This window comes from Lipotes vexillifer, unplaced genomic scaffold (genome assembly GCF_000442215.2).
Source record: "Lipotes vexillifer unplaced genomic scaffold, Lipotes_vexillifer_v1.1 scaffold861, whole genome shotgun sequence".
Classification (NCBI taxonomy): domain Eukaryota; kingdom Metazoa; phylum Chordata; class Mammalia; order Artiodactyla; family Lipotidae; genus Lipotes; species Lipotes vexillifer.
The window spans coordinates 266,025-276,260 of record NW_006784231.1 but is presented as its reverse complement, the minus strand read 5'-3'; the positions used below and the strand labels follow the sequence as shown (position 1 = coordinate 276,260).

The 10,236-nt window shown below is 43.6% G+C and overlaps 1 protein-coding gene across 1 annotated transcript in view; it reads left to right on the top strand.

Moving 5' to 3' along the window:
* Positions 1–1,702: 1,702 nt before the first annotated feature.
* Positions 1,703–10,236, top strand: part of RAB27A (RAB27A, member RAS oncogene family) — a 58,731-nt gene continuing 50,197 nt past the window's right edge. The window contains exons 1-2 of the mRNA XM_007456611.1: positions 1,703–1,751; positions 2,293–2,411. The gene's annotated coding sequence lies outside the window, so the exon portion shown is untranslated. The remainder of the gene's footprint in view (positions 1,752–2,292; positions 2,412–10,236) is intronic.

The following is a 10,236-nucleotide window of genomic DNA, read 5'->3' as shown; positions in this document are numbered from 1 at the left end:
CCTGTTGTTTCCACTTACTTTCTCTTTGTTTTTGTAAGTTTATGTCTATAAGAAATAAAATTCTCTTCATTGTTATACTAGTGAGATTTGGGGAGGTAATAGAACTAAATGTATTTAGTGTGCCATCTGTATCCTAAGGCCTGAAAGACATTTGAGAAAGCTTTCAACGCAAAGTGGTCTAAAAAAAGGTTGTGTTGCTCTAAGACTTATAGTTCTATGAAAAACGGGGTTGTTGAAGTTTTCCTTGCTACTGAAAGTGTAGTTCTAGGACTAGGAGCATCATTGTTACCTGGGTATCACCTGGGTGCTCCTTAGAAATGCAGAATCCTGGGCCCTACCCAGACCTATTGAATCAGAATTAGCATTTTAACAAAATCCTAAGATTCCTAAGAACACTGAAGGCTGAGAAGTGCTAATATGAAACTTTACTCAGCTTCTACTGTAATTTAGAATAAGCTAACTATAATGAATTTTAATCTGGGATTTAAACATTTTGGTACATTCCCATAATAAATTATTCTCCACATTCTAGAGGTTGCTATGAGAAAAGAGGAGTATATAAGTTTTCCTTTATAAACCACATGAACCAAAAATTCCATGTCATTTACCAGATGATGTCAGACTGGTTATGTTCAGGCTTTTTCAGCTGCTCACATTTCAGGTTGGTGATGGGATTGTGTAGATTGTATCGGTGGAGTCTTCATTCACACTGAGTGGTCAAAGTGAGCGGGTGGCTTCTCCTAGAGGCAGAGGATAGAGTGATTCGTTTTACGCCCAGCATCTATCCCAGTGACAGGCTTGTCTTCAACTAGTGATTTGTGGGACGGGTGAGTCAGATAAGACACAATTCCTGTCTTCAAGATATTCAGGGACTTCCCTGGCGGCCCAGTGGTTAAGACTCCGTGCTTCCACTGCAGGGGAGCACGGGTTTGATCCCTGACTGGGGAACTAAGACCCCACAGGCCGCACGGCACGGCCAAGAAAAAAAAAAAAAAGATATTCACCAACCAGCAAGAAATAAATTGGATAATTACCATACAGGGTTAACGTGTTCTAGGAAGAGTGAGCACAGAGAAGGGGCATCTAATGCAGCATTACTGGCAGAAGAAGGAGCTGAAGGACTTAAGTCTCTGGGTGGATTTAGAGCAGGTGCCCTCTGGGGAGTGTATCAGAATCACCTGGAGGGCTTGTTGGCCGCCCCCATCCTTAGAATTTCTGAACCCATAGGCCTGGGGTGGACCCACGAATGTGCATTTCTAACAGTTTCCCAGGTGCTGCTGGTGACTCTTCTCTCCCATTTTGAAAATCACTGGTTTAGAGAATTACAACTAGTCGTGGTGGCTGGAGTCAGGAGGCAGGGATGACAAGGAAGGCAGAGGCCTAAGGAGTGGGGATGCCACTGCGGAGGTGGTGGGGAGCCGTTGGCTGGCTTTGCAGAGGACGGTGATGGACACCCACTTACCTTTTGGAAAGATCACTTGGGCTGAGGCGTGGAGGATGGGTCCGTGGGGGGGCCCAGTTGGGGGCCAGAAAACCGAACGTGTGGTTGATTGTAGCCATCCAATGAGAAATGATAAACACTTGGAATAAAGGCAAGAGGAGGGACGAGCCCTAGAACTTGGTGGCTAATGGAAGTGGGAGGAGCCACTGAGGGCCAGTCAGATGTCTGGCTGGGTGTGTGTTTGGATTGTGTTACTCAAGACACAGGAGAGGAGGGTCTGAAGCAGGGTCTGGAGAGGAGAGCACAGGAGGTAAGTGGAGGGCAGGACATGTTGAATTTAAGATGCCAGCAAGATATCTGGGTGGACCGCACAGTAGTTTCCCTCGTGAGTCTGGAGGCCAGAGTGAGAGGTGTGGGAAGTCCCGTCACTTCTTCCCGTGGTGTTTGTTTGGATCAGGCCTTGTATTTGTAAAGAAACAGTATTAATATAAACCTTCAGGGCCTTGAGAACACAATACCTTTAAAGATGTTTTTTCAAGAAACATCTAATTTTTTGATGGGGGGAAAAAGAAAAAGTTGAAGCGTGAGTCTTCTAACGTTGGAAGGTGGTTAATACAGCCACCTTCTGTCTGAGAGACCAGGAGGTTGGGTTTTAGTAAAAACTTGAAACGGGCAAAGTCACTTGACTGGTTTGCAAGCCATATGACGAACAGCTGAGACTAATTAGCTGGATTGTGGGTTTTTACAGAGATGCCTGATTTTGAAAGTTGATGGAGCAAATTGCTTTTCAAAAGACTCTTTTGAAAAACTTTTACAAGTAGGTGATTCTGACTTTCACATCTTTGTATTAGACAAAAAGTAACTTTTTAGAAGAGGACATGTGATTTCAAGTTGTCTAATTGTTGAAGTATTGGGAACGCCAGTCTCTAAAGTTTTGGGAAAATTAACCAGCGATTTATACTTTGTCAAGGTATGCTTTTGGTTTTTTTGGTGGTGGGGAGGGAGGTAGAGTTCTGCCATGCCAATTTTCAAGTACTTAAAACATGTGCAATTTAACATAAAATACCACTGCACATGTTAATTGTTTTTTAAACAAAGATTTCAAGACATCTGCTAAATTTCTTGAGTTTAGTTTGAAAAGTGCATTTTCAATTACCAGAGAGTGAGTATGAATACTGACTGCGTTCTTCCTTTCTTTTCTGTACTTTAACAAAGTAACAGAGGCTTTTATTCTCAGATAATACGTTGAATAAGAGAGCCGATTATGGAATTGAATTGCTCTAAGAGTCTCGCTCACCCTCTGAGCATTTTATCCACAAAAATTCAAGCTCATTGGGATTTTGTTTTCAATATTGTTAATAGCTCTACTGGAGGATTATATAAGCATGTGTTTTAGTATAAGGTGTATTTCTTCTGTCAGTTAAATTTGCCTTCAAATTATTAATTTTGTGATGTTTGGAAACAGCGTTGTGAGGAAAGGTCCATCTATTTTAGAGATGCTTAGTGGTAGCATGCAGGAGTGAAAGATCTGGGTGATGAGTGTGATGGGGTATCTTATTATACAATTCTCCCTACTTTTAGATATGTACCAGTTTGCTGGGACTGCCATAACAAAGTGTCACAGACTGTGTAGCTTAAATAACAGAAATTTCTTACCTCAGTCCTGGAGGCTAGAAGTCTGAGATCAAGGTGTTGGCAGGGCTGGCTCCTTCTGGGGGCTCTGAAGGAAGGGTCTGATCTAGGCCTCTCTCCTTGGCTTGTATATGGCCGTCTTCTCCTTCTGTCTCTTCTTGTCATCTTCCTTTTCTGTGTGTCTCTGTTCAGAAATCTCCTTATAGGGACACCAGTCACACTGGATTAGGGCCCACCCTAATGACCTCTTTTTCATTGATACCCTCTCTAAGGACCCTCTCTCCAAATTAGGTCATGTTAGGAAGTACTACGAGTTAGGATTTCAACATATGAATTTTGGGGGAACACAATTCAACTCATAACAGATAAATTTGAAAGATTTCATTACGTCACACTTTGCCTCCACGTGCATGCAATAAGTATTTATTAAGCCAAGTGCCTAGACTCTGTTGGGTGTTGAGTGTGTGAAGATAAATAAGACATGGTCTCTGCCCACTAACATTGGTTTAATCATACGTATGGATATAACTTCGTGAGTGTGCGTTCACTTATCTCTTCCATTGAGTCGTGGCCACTTTCACTGTTGGGTATCCCTGGAGACACAATCAGCATCTTGGCACAAGGGCACCTGGAAGGGCTCCGTTGCTCCGGAACACCCTCAAGATAGGTGAGGAGAGTAGAAGGACCCTTAACATTCATCTAGTCTGACCTCCTCATTTCACAAATGAAGAAACTGAGGCTTCAAAGTGCTCAAGTCATTTGGCTGATGATCGTCAGAGCCAAGGCAGTGTCCTGCCTTCCACCCCAGTATATCATTTTGTTTTCTTGGTCACAGTTCATGCTCTCACCTAGGAGTGAACCCAAAGTCTCATCAGAAATCAGATGAGAGGGGGACTTCCTTGGTGGTCCAGTGATTAGGGCTCTGCACTTCCACTGCAGGGGACCATCCCTGGTTGGGGAACTAAGATCCTGCATGCTACGTGGTGTGGCAAAAAAAAAAAAAAAATCCCATGAGAAAGAGACTTGATAAAAAGCCAACATTCTCTGTTGAGATTCTTGTAAGTACCAAAAAAAAAAGTTTTGGGGAGGAGTGTTTATTCATGAGGGCATTTCATCCATAGAATGTCCAGGTTGTATTTAATACATCCCAAAGGAGTTTGCTCCCACCTTGGTTAGTTTCTCTGTTTCTTTCCACTTGACCTTTATTCTTTCCAGGCACAGTGTTCAGTGACCCAGCAGCCATTAGAGCACAAACAACATTTTTTCTTCTTTCTTGCTGCTGCTGCGGCCCACAAGACAGAAACTGTGGTAGAACGAGAATGCTGATGCAACCTTACTGGCCAGCAGGATGGCACCATGGGAACCAGGACCTGCGCCTGTTTGGCAGGGCTGGGAGCCCAGGGCTGCCTCTGCCGCTGTTTCAGCATATGCCCTTCCCAGTCCCTCAGTACCTGAGTGCTCACGGAGGACATGCTCCCCACTTCCATCTGTTTCTCTTCTCTCTTTTGCTGTTATTCCCTTCTTCCTCCCTAGGAACTTGGTTGATTTATAGCTTGAGCCAGGGTGCAGCATATGTGATAGCTGATGAGTCATGGAACAGGCCCATTAAAAACAAAAGCTGATTTTTGCAGAAGCCATCGTTCTCTGGGGCTGTCTTTGCAAGAGGACACCTTCCTGCTTTCTCCAGCGCTCCCGGTGTTGCTGTGGCATGGCCGGGGCCCTGCCCTCTTGGCAGAGCAGAGGCTGGGTTCAGTGGGGGTTGGAGGGTAGGGAGGTGATGAGATGAGGGCGCTGCATGAGAGGTGAGCTCGCATTGCTGCTGCTTCTCTGGAGGCAGGAGCCACTTTGCTCAAACACAGATGCAAATCATCCAAGAGCTGAGAGCATCGTTTTTTTTTTGTTTGTTTGTTTTTTTGTCTATTTGTTTTCTTGTTTTCCCCATTTCATCCTCTGCTGGGCTTCTCTTCTCCCTGATGTAGTCTGTAAAGGGGTCCTTTATTTTGTGCTGGATTTATCACTCAGCAAATATTGAATGGATCCTCTGTTTTCACAAGAAGGAGAAAGTCCAGACGTTTTTAAGCTGGCACCTCTGTTCGGTGGTGACTGACCCAGCCTATGGACTGTCGTTTGAAAAATTTCCTTCCTAGTGTCCTTCTTGGATCTCTCTGGCTGAGCCTTACATTTTGGCTCTTCACTCTAAAAGGCCATCTTATCTCTCCCATTTTCTCAGTAAATCAACTGTGTTGATGTCTTTAAAATCCATCGTGTTAACCCTTGTTTTTCTTTTGAGCCCTGTTTTTGTTTTCCACATGCCAATTAAACACAACTCCCTGGATGTCCCTGAGACATGAGGGACATTTAATTGGTCTTGTCCCATACAGTATAACATAGTAGTTGAGAGTGTGTCTTGGTTCAAATCTTGGCTTTGCCTTTTATTGGCTGTGTGACCTTGGAGAACTTACTTAGCCTTTCTATGCATGAGTTTTTTCTCATCTGTAAATTAGAGAATTCATAGGGTTGTGAAGCTCTAATGAGTTAATATTTTAAAGGGCTTAGTAGTCAGTGAGTGTTACTTATAATCATCTCAAACCAGCTTTTCCTCTCTTAGTTAATGATAATACCTTTCATTCAGTTTTGGTTATCTTTAACTCCTATACCAGTCAGTTAAGAAATTATACTGATTTTCTGCCTCCTAAATCTATCTTGAATTAATCCCTTCTTCATCCCACTGTCACCAACACATGCCACTCACTGTCTCTCCTCATAGCTTCCTGGTCCTCTGTGTATTCCTAGTCTCCATGTGGCTGCCAGAAAGATCTTTCTAAGACACAGACCTTGTGTTCCTCTTCTTCATAAAAGCCTGTAGTGGCTTTCCATTGCCCAGAGGATAACACAAGACTTTCTAGTGCCATGTAAGAGTCCTTTCAGGCCCAGGTCCCAACTCTCTCCCATCTTTTCAGCCTGTCGGGACACCTCCTGTCGCCTCCCCGTGCAGCCCCATAGCGGCATGCATCTGCTGAGGTCCCCTAAGTGCATCGTAGCCTTTTCCCTCTTAGACCTTTGCAAGTGCAAATGCTCTTCCCCGACTCCTACCCTCCCATTCAGTCACCCCAGCACCTGCTCCCTTCTCATGGCTCTAAGCCTGGCCTGTGTTTTGTACTTCGAACGTCAGACAGCCCTTACCTAATTCCATCAAAACTTGTTACACCTTTCGGGTTGGCATCGGTGATCATTTTGGTTGATGGTTTCTGTTATCTTTAAAGGATAATGCTTACTTGACATATGAGGTGAAGTCCTTTACCACATCATATGTGAACTGTGTAATTTTTGTTCATTCACATTTGTCACTTGTGTCTCTGTGTGCTGATGATGTAAGTCCTTGGCTCAGGTGCTCCTCTGTGAGGTGGCATAGTGGGCTCCCCACCCCTCTGGCCCTCTCTGCCCCAGGCCTCCTGGCTGCCCAGCGTTGTGTGCATATTTCTGTAACGTTCTTGTTCTACTGCATTTTCATTGTTCATTTCCATGTACAGCGCTTCTATTAGACCGTTGCTTTTCTAGAGCCTTGTTCTAGGTGCTTAACATAGTGGTGAGCGCAGGGCCTGCTCCCAGTGCTAACTTATTACAGGCATGATGTTTGAACTGATGTTCTCATCAGCCATGACCTGAATTTCTATCATTCATACCAGGCTCTCCCTCCTCAGTGTCTTCAGGCTTTGCTGGTATATCTTTGGATCATTGGTGTAGGACAGTCCACTTGTCAAATTTTATTTAAAATTATTAACACCTTTTGGATTGATATTTATATATCATTTTGCATTTAGTTTTAGTTATATTTAAGGACATTTGGTGTATGTATATTTCTTGGGAAATACTTCCGTATCCGTCACAGCCATTCTCCACATCATCCTATCCTTTATAATTTTTCTGATTTTGCATTTGTCTTTTTTGTTTTTTTGGCAGCACCTCACAGCATGCGGGATCTTAGTTCCCTGACCAGGGATCAAACCCGCGCTTCCTGCAGTGGAAGCATGGAGTCTTAACCACTGGACTGTCAGGGAAGTCCCTGCATTTGTCTCTTGGGCCAAGTTTTCCTTTATTTATTTATTTATATAAATTTATTTATTTATTTTCCACTGCGTCGGGTCTTCGTTGCTGCCCGCCGGCTTTCTCTAGTTGCGGCAAGCGGGGGCTTCTCTTTGTTGTGGTGCACGGGCTTCTTGTTGCGGTGGCTTCTCTTGTTGCGGAGCATGGGGTCCAGGCGCAAGGGCTTCAGTAGTTGTGGCACGTGGGCTCAGTAGTTATGGCTTGCGGGCTCTGGAGCGCAGGCTCAGTAGCTGTGGCGCACAGGCTTAGTTGCTCCATGGCATGTGGGATCTTCCCGGACCAGGGATCGACCTGTGTCCCCTGCTATGGCAGGCGAATTGTTAATCACTCTGCCACCAGGGAAGTCCCCCCAATTTTTCCTTTAAAGCCACTTAAAAGTGTATTAAAAAAAATAGATTGCCATCTAGTCTAGTTTTTATAGTTCTGAAAAGTGTTTAAAAAGTAAAAGTGATTGTTTATAGAAATCACAGAATGAAGATAGACTGTTTTTTGTTTTGTTTTGTTTTGTTTTTGTTTTGTTTTTGTTTTTGTTTTTACGGTGTTAGAAAACTTACTGCTGGCAATGGCCCTGGGGCTCCTTGGAGTCAGGTGTGAATTACAATTCTTTATAGTCTTGTGATGTTTAATTTACTTTTCTTAGGATGAAAGACTCTAGAAGTTTGTTTGAGAGCTGCTTGCTGATTTCTATTTAACTGCCCTTTTTCATTTCTAGGTCATGTCTCATCTAACATCCCTGGTAAAATAGGTGTATTTCATGGAGTTAAATACAGACTTTAGTATAATTGTATAGGCCAATTGAAAAAAAAAACAAACTTGGCAGTTTTTTCAAAAGTGCATCCTAAATAATTAGCCAGAGTTTAGAAATGTACCTTCAACTTCTTTAATTTTAAAATGAAGATGTCACCTTTTTAAAAATTTTTTATTTTTTAAATTTATTTTGGCTGTGTTGGGTCTTTGTTGCTGCATGGGCTTTCTCTAGTTGCAGTGAACAGGGGTTACTCTTTGTTGCGGTGCATGGGCTTCTCATTGCGGTGGCTTCTCTTGTTGCAGAGCACGGGCTCTAGGCGCGCGGGCTTCAGTAGTTGTGGCACGTGGGCTCAGTAGTTGTGGCACATGGGCTTAGTTGCTTTGGGGCATGTGGGATCTTCCCGGACCAGGGCTTGAACCAGTGTCCCCTGCATTGGCAGGTGGATTCTCATCCACTGTGCCACCAGGAAAGTCCAAGATGTTACCTTTTTTTTTTTTAAATTTTTTAATTTTTTGCAGTACGTGAGCCTCTCACTGTTGTGGCCTCTCCCGTTGCGGAGCACAGGCTCCGGACGCGCAGGCTCCGGACACGCAGGCTCGGCGGCCATGGCTCACGGGCCTAGCCGCTCCGCGGCATGTGGGATCTTCCCAGACTGGGGCACGAACCCGTGTCCCCAGCATCGGCAGGCAGACTCCTAACCACTGTGCCACCAGGGAAGCCCCAAGATGTCACCTTTTAAAAAGTGATAAGATCACATTTAAAAAAAAATTTATTGGATTATAGTTGATTTACAATGTTGTATTAGTTTCAGGTGTACAGCAAAGTGATTCAGTTATACACATATTCATTCTTTTTCAGATTATTTTCTCATATAGGTTTTCATAGAATACTGAGTAGAGTTCTCTGTGCTATACAGTAGGTCCTTGTTGGTTATCTATCTCATATATAGTAGTGTGTGTATGTTAATCCCAAGCTCCTTTATCCCCCACCTTTCCGCTTTGTTAACCATAAGTTTGTTTTCGATATCTGTAAGTCTGTTTCTGTTTTGTAAATAAGTTCATTTGTATCATTTTAAGAAATTAGATTCCACATATGGGTGTTATCATATATTTGTCTTTGAATTACTCCTCTTAGTATGATAATCTCTAGGTCCATCCATGTAGCTGCAAATGGCATTATTCTGTTCTTTTTTAATGGCTGAGTAATATTCCATTGTATATGTGTACCACATCTTCTTTATGCATTCCTCTGTCGATGGATATTTAGGTTGCTTCCACATCCTGGCTATTGTAAATAGTGCTTCTATGAACATTGGGGTGCATGTATCTTTTCGAATTATGGTTTTCTCTGGATGTATGCCCAGGAGTGTGGGATTACTATATCATATGGTAGTTCTATTTTTAGTTTTTTGTTTTTTTCTTTTATGCGGGCCTCTCCCGTTGCGGAGCACAGGCTGTGGATGCGCAGGCTCAGCAGCCATGGCTCACGGGCCTAGCTGCTCCGCAGCATGTGGGATCTTCCCGGACCGGGGCACGAACCCGTGTCCCCGGCATCGGCAGGTGGACTCTCAACCACTGCGCCACCAGGGAAGCCCCTATTTTTAGTTTTTTAAGGAACCTCCATGCTGTTCTCTGTAGTGGTTGTACCAGTTGACATTCCCACCAACAGTGTAGGAGGGTTCATTTTTCTCCACACCCTCTCCAGCATTTATTGTTTGTAGACTTTTCGATGATGGCCATTCTGACTGTTGTGAGGTGATAACCTCATTGTAGTTTTTATTTGCATTTCTCTGATAATTAATGATGTTGAGCATCTTTTTATGTGCTTTTTAGCCATCTATATGAAAAGCACATTTTATGACTAGTAGAGGGAGATGGCAGATTGGGTAGGATCTAGTGCATGACAAGAGAGGTATAGTAAGGCAAGAAAGATGAGGAACCTGTTTCATACTCATTGTCACAGTCTTTTCTCCAAGTATCTGGGGAATGCATTGACTTTTTTTTTAAACCGTAGCCTTCAGGGTGAGTCACACGGTTGTGTGTGTGTATGGGCAGTGGGGTGGGATGAGGGGAGAGTATGGATGAGGGTCTTTGGATCTTTCAGCTTTTCTATTCTCTCCTGTTCTACACTTTTGGACTGTAGAATGCTTTCCCCCCAGGGAATCCCAGCTTTAATGTACTATTTAGGGCAAATTACTTAGAGAACTTCTCCATCTCCAGACACCAAACCCTTTGTACACTTCCTCTCAGAACCTACCTCACCTGTATCTAGGTTAGGTGTTAGTCTCATGTGCTCCTTCCATTATGCCAGC